The sequence below is a fragment of the Benincasa hispida genome, chromosome 8 (genome assembly GCF_009727055.1).
Source record: "Benincasa hispida cultivar B227 chromosome 8, ASM972705v1, whole genome shotgun sequence".
NCBI lineage: Eukaryota > Viridiplantae > Streptophyta > Magnoliopsida > Cucurbitales > Cucurbitaceae > Benincasa > Benincasa hispida.
The window spans coordinates 58,039,186-58,052,727 of NC_052356.1; the positions used below are offsets into that span (position 1 = coordinate 58,039,186).

At 35.8% G+C, this 13,542-nt stretch overlaps 1 non-coding gene across 1 annotated transcript; it reads left to right on the forward strand.

The window, feature by feature from the left end:
- The first annotated feature begins 508 nt into the window (after positions 1-508).
- On the forward strand, positions 509-612 carry LOC120084286. Its single transcript, XR_005483651.1, has one exon. It is a non-coding gene; the product is annotated as a small nucleolar RNA R71 (small nucleolar RNA).
- The last annotated feature ends 12,930 nt before the right edge of the window (positions 613-13,542 follow it).

Sequence of the window (13,542 nt, forward strand, 5' to 3'; positions counted from 1 at the left end):
GTGCTTCTAATGATTTCCTCCTGTCCAAGAAAAATTCGGATGGTTTCTCCATCCAGGGTTATATGTATTAGAGAATGAGTTGTTTTTTATGAAGCATACTGACTGAGGGTTTTATGGACATTCAGCATAGGAGTGAGGATCTCCACTGCCCACACAGCTAACCATGGGCTGCCCAAACGCCTCTACCTGATTCACCTTCTGCTGATTTGATGTGTGTCCCAGCGTTGTGTTCTGTAGAAGGCTGGTCATCGTAACCACTTGAGCAGAAAGTGTGGCTAATGTGTTGGAATTGATAGAATTAACGTTCTGAGATCTCTTCTTCCTGTCAGCTCTTCCATCATACGTATCATCCACCCATTCCATATTATGTTTCGCAATGCGGTCTAATATCTCTTTAGCCTTAGTGTAAGATCTGTCCATAAGTCCACCAGCTGCTGCTGCGTCTGCTGCCATCTACGATGCTCTATTCACTCCTCCATAAAACGTCTCCATTTGGATTGTTAGTGGTAGTCCATGGTTTGGGCAATTCTTGACCAAGCCCTTAAAATGCTCCTATGCGGCGCTCAAGGTCTCAGCATCTTCTTGCTCAAAATTCATAATCTCTCGACGCCTCCTCGCGTTGGTGGTAGGTGGGAAGTATTTTTGCATAAATTTTTCCACCAACTTCTCCCAGGTGGTGATTTCACCAGGCTCCAATGAGCTCACCCATTGTTTTGCGTCATCACGCAAAGAATAGGGAAACAAGGACAGCCTAATCGCCTCTGGGGTGATTCCAGGAATCACATATGAATTACACATTTCCAGGAAACGCTTCATGTGGGCGTGAGGATCTTCACCACGACCCCCCCTAAATTGTCCAGCAGTCTGGAGCATTTGGAGCATAACAGATTTCATCTTGAACCTGGTTCCATCTGGCATTGGGAATATGATTCCTGGAGAGAAATCATACAGTACAGGAGACGCGTGCTCCCTCATGGGACGCATGCTACTATTCGCCATCAGGATTGGATTCTGTGCAGCATGAGCTAGTTGTTGATTTGCCTATTCTTCTGCTATTGCTCGTTGTCTGTTCTGTTGTCTGAGAAATTGCTGCCTCAACCTTTAACGACGGTTGGATCGGTTCCTACGCCAGAAGATCCATTCAATCTTGGGGACGTATCTGAGTTCAAAAGTGCTCTCCCTGTTCATAAACGTTCACAAGCTTAGGCTTAAATTGTAATACTCCCTCGACCGAAGTGTTCCTACAACAGATACAAACGAAATTTCTTGTTAGTTTTGTTTCTGAATCCTCAGTAATGGCACTAAAAACTTGTTCGTCACTATTGTGATTCGCTCTAGGAGTGTATTGTATAAACTAAATAGGAAGAATAAGTTCTAAGTGTAAGTGCTACATATATGCTTTGATGAGTTTAAATAAATGTAATGGGTTGGGGTGTCAGATATATGCAACGGAACGCACACAACTCCTTCTAATGACATTCAAGTTTTCTTAAACCAGACCCAAGTATAAATCTAATTTAGGTTCCTGGTAAGTTCAGGGTCGAACTCAAGAATTCAGTTAACCAAACGCAGACCTTGCGTTGTATCTACTGTAGGGGTTTTCCTAAATAAATGTGAGAAATGTGTTATTTACACTAAATTGTTGTGCCTGTGCAAGAAATGCAGAAGAGTTGAGTAGTTAGTGATGGATCATGTCGGTCTAAGATGAATGTACACAAACCAGGATGTGATGTGGATGAGATGGATTGATTTTCTTATCTTTTGTTCGTGCGTTAGACTTCATTCAACATTTCTCAATGCGAATATCATACAAAACCTATTTTTAGGATGCATGCATCTAACAGAGAATGCAATAGACACCAGTAAGTCTATCTCTAGCTGTACTAGACGTCCTACTTGATGCAGCTTAGTTATTCTTTCGAACAATCTAAGTTAAAGATACTTTTTACCAATTTTTCAAGTTGGCTTGAGCGTTAGAATGAAGTTTGGCATAAGATATTAATGCATTCAACATAAACAAGAAATAAACAATGACAAGTATGATGGATCAAATATATGAATTTTATAAAGAAACAGAGAGTCTTTACAAAAGCAATATTTAATCAAATGAAATAAAAGCGATAAATGAGATGAAGGAAACTGAGTCAAGCCAAAGAATACAATCTCTTGTATTTCTTTGGCTCAATCTCGTTGTGTATAATCACTTGTATAGGAATTAGATGAAGTGTCTTTCTCAAGAGTGGCTTCCTTCGCTCCCTGACCGGCGGTGGTGGTGGTTCTCAACCCTTCTGATCGTCTGGCACCACAGCACAGCTTCTAAGAACTAAAACTATGACTATAATATACAGAGAGTAAGGATCTTGATAATTTTTGAACTTCTTGTCTCTGGAGCGACTTCATAGGTGTTGGTCACGTCCACTTGGTGAATGGGCAGCATTAAAATCCATGCCCTGATCAGCATTAAAGTCCATGACCTAGTTAACCGCCTGACTCTCGGAAGCTTTTCAGACGCCATCTGCTGCTTGGAAGCTGTTTAGATGTCGCCTGTTGCAGATGCCCATACTTGCAAGTGGTGATGTGACACAATCAGCCTGAAGTAATGAATCTTCTCTGTTTGAACTCCCTTCGACGCATGGCCCATACGTTAAAGCTTTTCCTGCGGCACTTGTCTAATGCGTTAGCGTTAATCCTTGCGTTGAAATCCTGCAATACAATGCGTTAGTGCCCCGATATTTAGTAATAAAACTTCTTTTGCATGAGTTTGCTAATGTTTGAATAAATCCATGTGTTTCTTCTAAAAATGAGGAGAATTTATCATTAAAAACCTTAGTTGTTCCAACTTAAGAGCAAAAATAAATTGTATTTTTACAAGTTATCACCACCCCCAAATTTGAACCATGCTTATCCTCAAGCATTCCAAAATAATTCTTTGTTATCTCTTTTGTCTTAAGTGTGAAGAGTTCGCCTCTCATCATATTCAGTCATAAGTTTGAGCTAAGAGTTTGGAAAATATAACTCAGATTGACCCTTTTCTAAAAGGACTAATGTTTAGTTTCAGGTGCAACAGTCCTTTTATGACAACTCCTTTCATTTCTCAAAACATTCCCTTTTTTTTCTAAACCAGCAATACGTTAGATGTATTTTTTAAAATAAATGCCGGATAAAAAGAAAAAAAAATTATGAACTCACTTACCCATGCGTTGTTCCAGGTATCCCACTTTCGTTTTGGCTTGCCCCCACGGGTGTCATGCGAGCATCCAACTACGGGTGAGAACCCTTCACAACTAAACTCATATCTAATATTCATGCGTTTCAAGATATAGTTTCTTCAGACTAGATAGAGGAGTTATATGGGATGCGTTGGTCTAGGAGACTTAACTTCGTTTTGGCTTGCCCCCACGGGTGTCATGCGAGCATCCAACTACGGCTAAGTGCCCGTTCCAACTAAACTCATGCCATTTTAAGGTTTTTCTTTTGACAGAGAAGTTGCATTTAACATTTTTCTTATTTTGTTCCCTTTTCTTTGTGATGTACCCGTTTGATGCATCTTAACTCGGATTTTCCTCATCCCCAAATTTGGAGATGAGCTATACTCATCCCAAATTTGGAGACGAGCTAAATCCTCATTGTTAAAAGAGAAAAAAAATTTCAAAAAGGCTTTGAGAGTCTGAAAGGAGTTTAAGACTTAAAGCTTGCACGCGTTAAAAGGTAAACATAACCTTTTTAGAGAAGTTCAAGCCTTGTTGATTTTCCTAATGCCTACTCTATACTTTTAGATTTCATATAGTTGATATCATTAAATTCAAGCAAAGCACAAGACTTAGAAAATATCTAAAGAACAAAAATCAAGTATGCCAAGGTCAAACGCAAGAAACAAAATGATAGAAATTTCTCATTCATTTTCATAAATTCACATGAAGTAAACAAATACGGGTGTGCCCAATGCAGAACTGATTCCACCTCAATGCATTTATTATTTCTGTTATGTATATTGGCAGTGGGTGGCGCTCGGGAAAGAATTCCTTTTCTATGAGTATGTCACTAAATTGACGCTTTCTTCCCGAGGTCTTCTTAGGTAACACGTCGGTTGCCTTGCATTTTCCGGCCGCGTGCTCTTTGGCTTCCCTTGCCAGCTCTCTCAGTTCATTCTCCAATTCCCTTTGGAGAGCTGTCTTCCTTCGCCCTTGCCTTGCGGGCTGATATTCTTCCAAGTCCTGCTCTAGTGCGTCAGGCCTTGAGCTACTTCCATGCATTGCATCCTCAGGTCCTGACCACCTGGATTTTAGTTTCCCTGGAAACAAACGCAGGCGTGAATTGAACAATAGAACTTTTTGGCCAACAACAAGTTCTTTCTTACCGATGTGTTGGTCATGCCAACGTTTTGTCTTTTCTTTGTACAACTTGTTGTTCTCGTATGCGTTCAATCGCCATTCCTCGAGCTCATTGAGCTGAAGTTGCATTGAGCACCCGCGTTGTAATGTTGATTAGCAGCTAATACGTGTTTGCATGAATAAAGTTTATAAATAAGCTGAATTTCAACTTTTATTGATTCATGCGGTTGGAAAATCTGAAACCCTCTCTCCATCTCTCAAATCCTCTCCAACTCTTCACATAATTAGCTCCAATTATGAGTTCCACTTCTCAAATCCAATTTTGATGGAACGAACACATGCGTAGCAGAAGGAACAATGGATCTAAAGTATTCTAATTAGGTTAATTTCAAAGGATAAGCATGCAATTAAATAAATTACAAAGGGACAGAAAAAATACAACCTTTGTAGATTCAAGTCTTCTCCAAATCAACTCCAATCTCCTCATTAACGATTTGTATACTACCACGAGAGTCTTCTCAACTATTCTCGGCCTTAAAACGGGATTGTGGGATCTTGTGAATGACTAATTTGGAGAGGAAAAAACTAAGTATTTGAGAGAAAATAAGGATTGAGATTATCAAATAATCTCATCAAATCCAACATGGCCAAAACTTTTTAAAAAAACATAAATCTCTTCTTTTTAAAGGTTATTTCATGCAAAACATCCAATATTGAGTTTGATGAGAATTTGACACTAAAAAATTCACTAACTCAAAGTGGAATTAGTGAGACAAGTATCTTCAAATGAAGACAACACTTAACAATGCAAATGTTGACATTTCCCACTCACTATTATTGGATCTTTCCACTAACTTGGTAAAAGGTTAAAGTTTGACTCTCAAAGTCCAAAGTCAACAAATTTGACTTTTTTTACTTTCAAAGTCAAAAGTCAACATTTTGACTTTCATTGCATTTCTGACCTAGTCAACAAATTTGATCTTTAATGCAATTTTGACCAATTTCATTTGATTTCAAAATTCTAATAATTAATTTTAAAATTAAATTAATATTAATTAATTAAATTTAATATTAAATCCAACACTAATCCCGATTAATATGAATCCTTATCCATAATCTTGATATTTAAATCTTATTTAAATATCTCCTATTATCTCTCTTTTTATGTTTAATTCATAATTAAACATTAGGTTAAATATATCGTATATATTTAACGCTTTGCTCAAAAAACCGAACTTGAATACTTTAAATTCGTTCGTTACATTATTTTAATGTTTAGTTCGATATGAGCTAGTAAGGGGACCTCATTGACCTACAAATCATGGACTCCAACGATCCAAGATTAACCGGCCAAACTCTTTAACCTAATTAACCACCATTTGTTAACTATCAGGTCACTCCACTAAAGCCTAATAGTTGCACTCATCTCATTGTAAATATATTATGGTCAATCAATATAACCATGATTAGTAAGTCAACCCTTCATAGGTTGTTCGTAATAACGGCTGGGTCAAAAGCTATTTTACCCCTGAGATTACATCTTACTCCTTAAGTCCCACTGATCCTCTAATGAACAATTGGTTTGTGATCCAATCACTAAATTGAGTCCCTCTCGAGCTAATGAGAGGGTGGAGCCTCTTGTTCAAGACCTAGAGTCAGCACTTAAGGGAACATCCTCTCTTCTATCCCTAAAAGGGGATAGAAGTGAATTCCGTCTTGCACCTTATATCCCCACCTATCTACCCAATATTGCCCCTGAAATGTGAGGCTTATTGAGCTGCCGCTATTGAGCCAACTCTCACCCATGAAAATCTAAGGATAATCCCAAATAAACAGGAGTTCATAGTTAACTCAGGATTAAGGTCAAGTTACCTAGGTCATCGTTTTGAAATAGTCAGTCTTAAACAGTAAACATCATTATAAAGTAAGAGTGACTTATTTCTTGGTCTGATCTTATGCAAACTCATTGAACAGGATGCCCCTACTCCTCATGTCATTATATGAACAAATCAGGACCACTTCGTTTGTAGCACTTTATAACAAATTGTAACAACAACAGAGTGGGCCGCATCCGATAATGTTACCAGAATAAGGCACCCAACCTTATTCATATACTATAGACCGTTTTGGTTATTTACTCGAACTTGATCCATCTTTATGTCACCACATAAAGTTCAAGTATTCATATAATAATCATTGATCTTTAGTTTATTAGAGTTAGGTTCTTTCTAAAATGAAATGAGCTATTCATATATTCAATAACAACTTTATTGAATAAGCCTCTATAACATCTTTGTTGATAACAAAATAAGTTTGTTGTTTACAAATCATGAGTTTTAGGACATAAAACCCAACAAATTCCTGATTTCAATATTGAACCACGTATAGAACAAGATAACATTGAAGTCCCCATTATTGAACCTGAAGTTCAAACTCAACAGCCTCAAGAAGGGCCACTAAAGAGATCTACTAGAGAGAGAAGAAGTGTAATTCTAGATGATTATATTATGTTTCTTCAAGAACATCAGGATGATGTGGGCATAATGGAAGATGATCCAATCAACTTCCAATAAACTCTACAAAGTCCTCACTCTTAAAAATGGATAAATTCTATGGAAGAGGAAATAAAATCCATGAAAGATAATGAGGTTTGGGAACTTGTCGAATTGACATCAGGAGTGAAACCCATAGGTTGTAAATGGATATTTAAAACCAAAAGGGATTCACATGGCAATATCAAAAGATATAAAGCTCGTCTTTTTGCAAAGGGTTTTACTCAAAAGGAAGACATTGATTACAAAGAGGCTTTCTCTCCGATTTCAACGAAAGACTCTTTTAGGGTAATCATGGCACTAGTAGCTCACTTTGATTTAGAACCACACCATAAGGATATAAAAATTGTGTTTCTCAATGGGAACATTGATGAGCTGATTTATATGTTGTAACCATAAAACTTTGCGTGTAATTCAAAGATTGTGGTGTGCAAATTGAAGAAATTCATCTACGATCTCAAGCAAGCCTCTCGTCAATGGTATCACACATTCCATGAAGTGATAACCTCATTTAGTTTGAAGGTAAATATAGTGGAAGATTGTGTATATAACAAGTTCAGTGGGAGTAAATCAATCTTTCTGGTGTTATATGTGTTGGGTGTTGATGCCCTAAAGTCTCGTGTCCTGTAGTTTGTAAACAGTTTGTATGAACGCTTGTGATGTATAATATATGATATTTACTTCACTTCTTGATTTTGCTCATTTGAATGTTTTATTTGCTTTACCATAAACCAATAAACTAAAATCCCTGGTCATTTTTATGTAACTTAAGCATGTATGTGGTGACATACAAGTGGATCATGTCTTAAGTGATAACCAAAATGGTTTATAATATATGGATATAGGAGGGAAACCTTATCCTTGTAACACTACGAATGCAACCTGCTTTGTGGAATAGTTACAAGTGTTGTGACTTGTCACAGATGGTCTGATCCTGATCATTCGTGTAAAGGACATGTGAGTGGGGGCGTCCTATACAAAGAGTTTGTAAAGACCTAACCATGAAGTGTTAACGTCTTGTTATATAACACCGTTCATGACATAGAATTCACTTCACTAGGATGACCATAGGTAACATGACCTCAATCTTGAGTGAGTTGGGAATTCCGACTATTAAGGGCGGTTCTTTGATTTTCATGGGTGCGAGTGGCCAGGCCGCCAACTCAAACCTACTATTTTGAGGATTTATCTGATTTGGGAGCTGGGAACTCAGCTACACAAGATGAAATTCACTCATTCCCCGAAGCAGGGGCAAGTAGATAGATAGCTCCCTTAAGGGTTGATTCCAGGGCTTGAACGATGTGGCGCACACCTTCTCATGGCCCGAGAGGTGTTCATACATAGTTGGACTATGTTGTATTATTCATTAGAGGGATCAGTGGTACTTAAGAATTGAGATGTAACTATCGGGACAAAACGGTAAATTGGCCCAGCTGTACTTACGAGCATATATGAAAGGTTATCGTACTCATGATTGGTTATATCCGATGGACACAAAAATATATCTGTGGTAAGAAGAGTCCAGCTATCGATCTTTACTGAAATGTCTGGCAGTTAACGGATGGTGGATCTCATAGCTAAAGAGTTTAGTCAGCTATTCACATACCATTGAAGCTTCGAGCCATAGGTTCATAAGGTCCCCTTGGTAGCTTGGACACAAGTTGAGAATAAGTTTTTGGGTCAGTTTGAAATGTTCAAATTGACAAGAGGGAGTTCGATTATATATGATATAACTGAACTAGTTAATTATATATGATATGATTGACTAAATGTATGAGATACATTATTTTGGAGGAAATTGAATATAAATATGATTTATTTCAAGTAAAGATGAGATACATTATTTTGAAGAAAATTAGATATAAATATTATTTATATCAAGTAAAGGAGAAAACACTATAGTTGATATATGATATCAAACTATAGGTTAAGAATATAATATGATTATATTCATTATTTAATTAATTGGGTGGTATGAGATAATTGGCTGAAGTTTTCTCCGGATTCCTGTGAAAGTGGAAAGTTCAATTCAGTTCTAGTAACTGAAGAATAAAATGAAAATTGTTTTCATTTTGCTAAAATATACAAAAAATCGCTCACGATGTGAAAAGTTTCTATCGTTAGTTGTTAAGAGCCTATGCGATAGTGCTCGTCTAACTAAACGATCGCACACCTGCGTTTCTAAACGATTGCCTGCGATTTCTTAAACGATCGCTTAACACGCCGAGCGTAACTAAATGATCGCTTAGATTTTACTGCACGATCGTGTACCTTGCTCTAAACGATCAAGCACACCAGACTATATGATAGTCTTCCCTTTTCTCCCACTTGCTTGTTCGTAGTACACGATTACTTTTCCTCCTCTCTTCTACAAATTCCATCAAAGTCTATACTTTGGATTCTCACTCCGAGAATACTGAGGGCTTCGAGTAGTGGTATCATCCCCCGTTGCCTTGAGTTCGTACGCTATTATTCGTGTAGACGACTGTGGTGGTGCTAGGCGATTGCTTGCTGGACGAGTAAGAACGAGAGGAGTTCACTCATGTTGAACCGAGTTCTTGTGAAGAAAGTCTTCAACTGGTAAGTCTCTTGGTCTTTAGTATTTATCTTTTAAAGCATGCTAGTAATTAGTGTTTACAATGCATATCTGTATGTTAGAATGTATGTGTGGAAATTCTGTCACAATGAAATCGGAAAGATTCACTTCTGCTCATAGGTACTCTAGTATAAGAGTTCCTTCAATATGTCGATGATACACTCATAGCAAGTAATGATGTAGGTTTATTGCATGACATTAAGAGATTTCTAAAAAAGAATCTTGATATGAAGGATTTTGGTGATGCTTCTTTTGTATTAGGAATTGAAATACTGTGAGATCGATCTCAAGGTATTTTGAGATTGTCACAAAGGAACTACATTGAAAAGATTTTGAGTAGATTTGGCATGAAAGATTATGCACTAGGAGATACCCCAGTCGCTAAAGGTGATAAATTTCATTTAGGTCAATGCCCCAAGACCACACTCGAGACTAAGGAGATGTAGAGGGTTCCCTATGCATTAACTGCTGGAAGTCTAATGTACGCTCAAGTATGTACGCGTCCAGATATTGCGTTCATAGTTGGAGTGTTAGACAGATATTTGAGCAACCTGGTGATGAAGCATTGAAAAGAAGCCTGATGAAATTTACAAGCATACAGTGGAAAAAATCAGAATCAATAAGCACTCTAATTATATTTAATTTGAGTTCGAAAAGCATGCAAAATCAGAATTTCAGAAAAGAAGGTTTCATGAACTTATACCTTTGAAGAATTCATCCAAATCCAAGCTGCTCTCCATAAACTTGAGCTTCAAATCAACAGCGAACCACCAAGAGATCTTCTCTACCATTCTCCAACTTATATTTGAGTAGTGGAACTCAAAATTGATGGAAATTGGGTAAGAGAAGATGAGGGTTTGGAGAGATATTTGAGAGAGAAGATAGAATTTTGCAAATCTCCCAAATCCAACATTCATCTCACCTTCAATTTCCAAAATTGAAGCTTTTATTCTTTCAACTCATGCAAGCACTAAGCCATAATGCTGATTGACACTTCAAGGAGCAACATGGAAGTCGGCTAAGTGTTGGATTTACCAAGTAACTAAAAAATCTTGGAAATTTCCACTATCAAAATTGATTTTCAAATTTTTAATTGATTTAATTTAAAAAATTAATCAAATACAAAATTCAATTTCTAAAAATTGAAAATTAATTTGATTTTAATTAATTAAACAAATTTAATTAATTAAATAATACTTTAATATCAAATATTAAATTAATCAAACATTTAATTCATACATAAATCCTATCCATGTAATTAATATTTAAATCATCATTTAAATATTATTAGACTCTCAAATTACGTTTAGTTTTGATAAATTAAACTTTAAATTATACACCGAATATAATTAAATAATAATTTAATATCAAATATTAAATTCATCAAACACTTAATTCATACATAAATCCTATCCATGTAATTAATATTTAAATCACCATTTAAATATTATTAGACTCTCAAATTATGTTTAGTTTTGATAAATTAAACTTTAATTATACACCGAATATAATTATCTAAACCCTAATTTGAAATTGAACAATTCAAATTCAAATCCTAATTTAAAATTTGAACACTTCAAGTTGAATTCCCAAATTGAATTTGAACATTGCAAATTCACTCAATATACTAATCCAAGATTTATGAGCTAGTAGAGGGACCTCATGGACCTACGGATCATGAGGTCTAACGATTTGAGATTAAATGGCTAAACTCTTTAAACCGAATTAATCAATATTCGTTAACTAACATTGTGTCTGGTAATTCATTTCTTAATGGGAACATTGATGAGCTGATTTATATGTTGCAACCATAAAACTTTGTGTCTGGTAATTCAAAGACTGTGGTGTGCAAATTGAAGAAATTCATCTACGGTCTCAAGCAAGCCTCTCGTTAATGGTATCACACATTCCATGAAGTTATAACCTCATTTGGTTTTGAGGTAAATTTAGTGGAAGATTATGTATAAAACAAGTTCAGTAGGAGTAAATCAATCTTTTCGGTGTTATATGTCGATGACATACTCATAGCAAGTAATAATGTAGGTTTATTGCATGACACTAAGAGATTTATCAAAAAGAATCTTGATATGAAGGATTTTGGTGATGCTTCTTTTGTATTAAGAATTGAAATATTGTGAGATCGATCTCAAGGTGTTTTGAGATTATCACAAAAGAACTACATTGAAAAGATTTTAAGTAGATTTGGCATGAAAAATTGTTCACCAGGAGATATCCCAGTTTCTAAAGGTGATAAATTTCATTTAGGTCAATGTCCCAAGACCACACTCGAGACTAAGGAGATGTAGAGGGTTCCCTATGCATCAACTGCTAGAAGTCTAATGTACGCTCATGTATGTACGCGTCTAGATATTGCGTTCATAGTTGGAGTGTTAGACAGATATTTAAGCAACCTAGGGATGGATCATTGAAAAGAAGCCTGATGAAATGTACAAGCATATAGTGGAAGAAATCGAAATCAATAAGCACTCTAATTATATTTAATTTGAGTTCTAAAAGCATGCAAAATCAGAATTTCAGAAAAGAGGGTTTCATGAACTTATACCTTTTAAGAATTCCTCCAAATCCAAGCTGCTCTCCACAAATTTGAGCTTCAAATCAACAGTGAACCACCAAAAGATCTTCTCTACTATTCTCCACTTGGGTGGTGGATATCAGAATTGATGGAAATTGAGCAAGAGAAGATGGGGGGTTTGGAGAGATATTTGAGAGAGAAGATATAATTTTGCAAATTTCCCAAATCCAACATTCATATCACCTTCAATTTCCAAAATTGAAGCTTTTATTCTTTCAACTCATGTAAGCACTAAGCCATAATGCTGATTGACACTTCAAGGAGCAACATGGAAGTCGGCTAAGTGTTGGATTTACCAAGCAACTAAAAAATCTTGGAAATTTCCACTATCAAAATTGATTTTCAAAATTTTAATTGATTTAATTTAAAAAATTAATCAAATACAAAATTCAATTTCTAATTATTAAATTTAAAATTGAAAATTAATTTAATTTTAATTAATTAAACAATAATTTAATATCAAATATTAAATTCATCAAACACTTAATTCATACATAAATCCTATCCATGTAATTAATATTTAAATCATCATTTAAATATTATTAGACTCTCCAATTACGTTTAGTTTTGATAAAGTAAATGTTAATTATACCGAATATAATTATCCAAACTCTAATTTGAAATTGAACAATTCAAATTCAAATCCTAATTTAAAATTTGAACACTTCAAGTTGAATTCCCAAATTGAATTTGAACACTGCAAATTCACTCAATATACTAATCCAAGATTTACGAGCTAGTAGAGGGATCTTATGGACCTTCAGATCATGAGCTCTAATGATTTGTGATTAAATGGCTAAACCCTTAAAACTGAATTAATCAATATTCGTTAAATACTGAGGCACACCACTATAGCTCAGTAGTTGCACTCTTCTCACTGTAGATATATTTCGGTCCACTTGGTTGAATCATAATCAGTAAGTCAAATGCTGTTTTACCCCTGAAATTACATCTTTTTCCTTAAGTCCCATTGATCTTCTAGTGAACAATTGATTTGTGATCCAATTATTAAACCGAGTCCATCTCAGGCCAATGAGAGGGTCGGGCCCCTTGTTCAAGACTTGGATTCAGTATTTAAGAGAAAAACCTTTCTACTATACCTAAATCGGGTAGGTGTGAATTCCATCTTATACCCTATATTCCCAGCTATCTACCTGGCCTTACCCCTGAAATGGGAGGCTTATTGAGCTAGCGCCGTTGAGCCAATCCTAACTTATGCAAATCTAAGGATAATCCCGATTAAACAGGAGTTCATAGTTAGCTTAAGATTATGGTCGAGTTATCTAGGTCATCGATTTGAAACAGTCAATCTTAAACAATAAACAACGTTATAAAGTAAAAGTGACTTATTTCTTAGTCTGATCTTATTCAAACTCATTGCATAGGACGCCCCCGCTTAATGTGATCAGTTCTTGGAGCTTACAAGATCCACGAAGAAGTTTTGGGGGTCAAAATTATAGATGAAAAAGA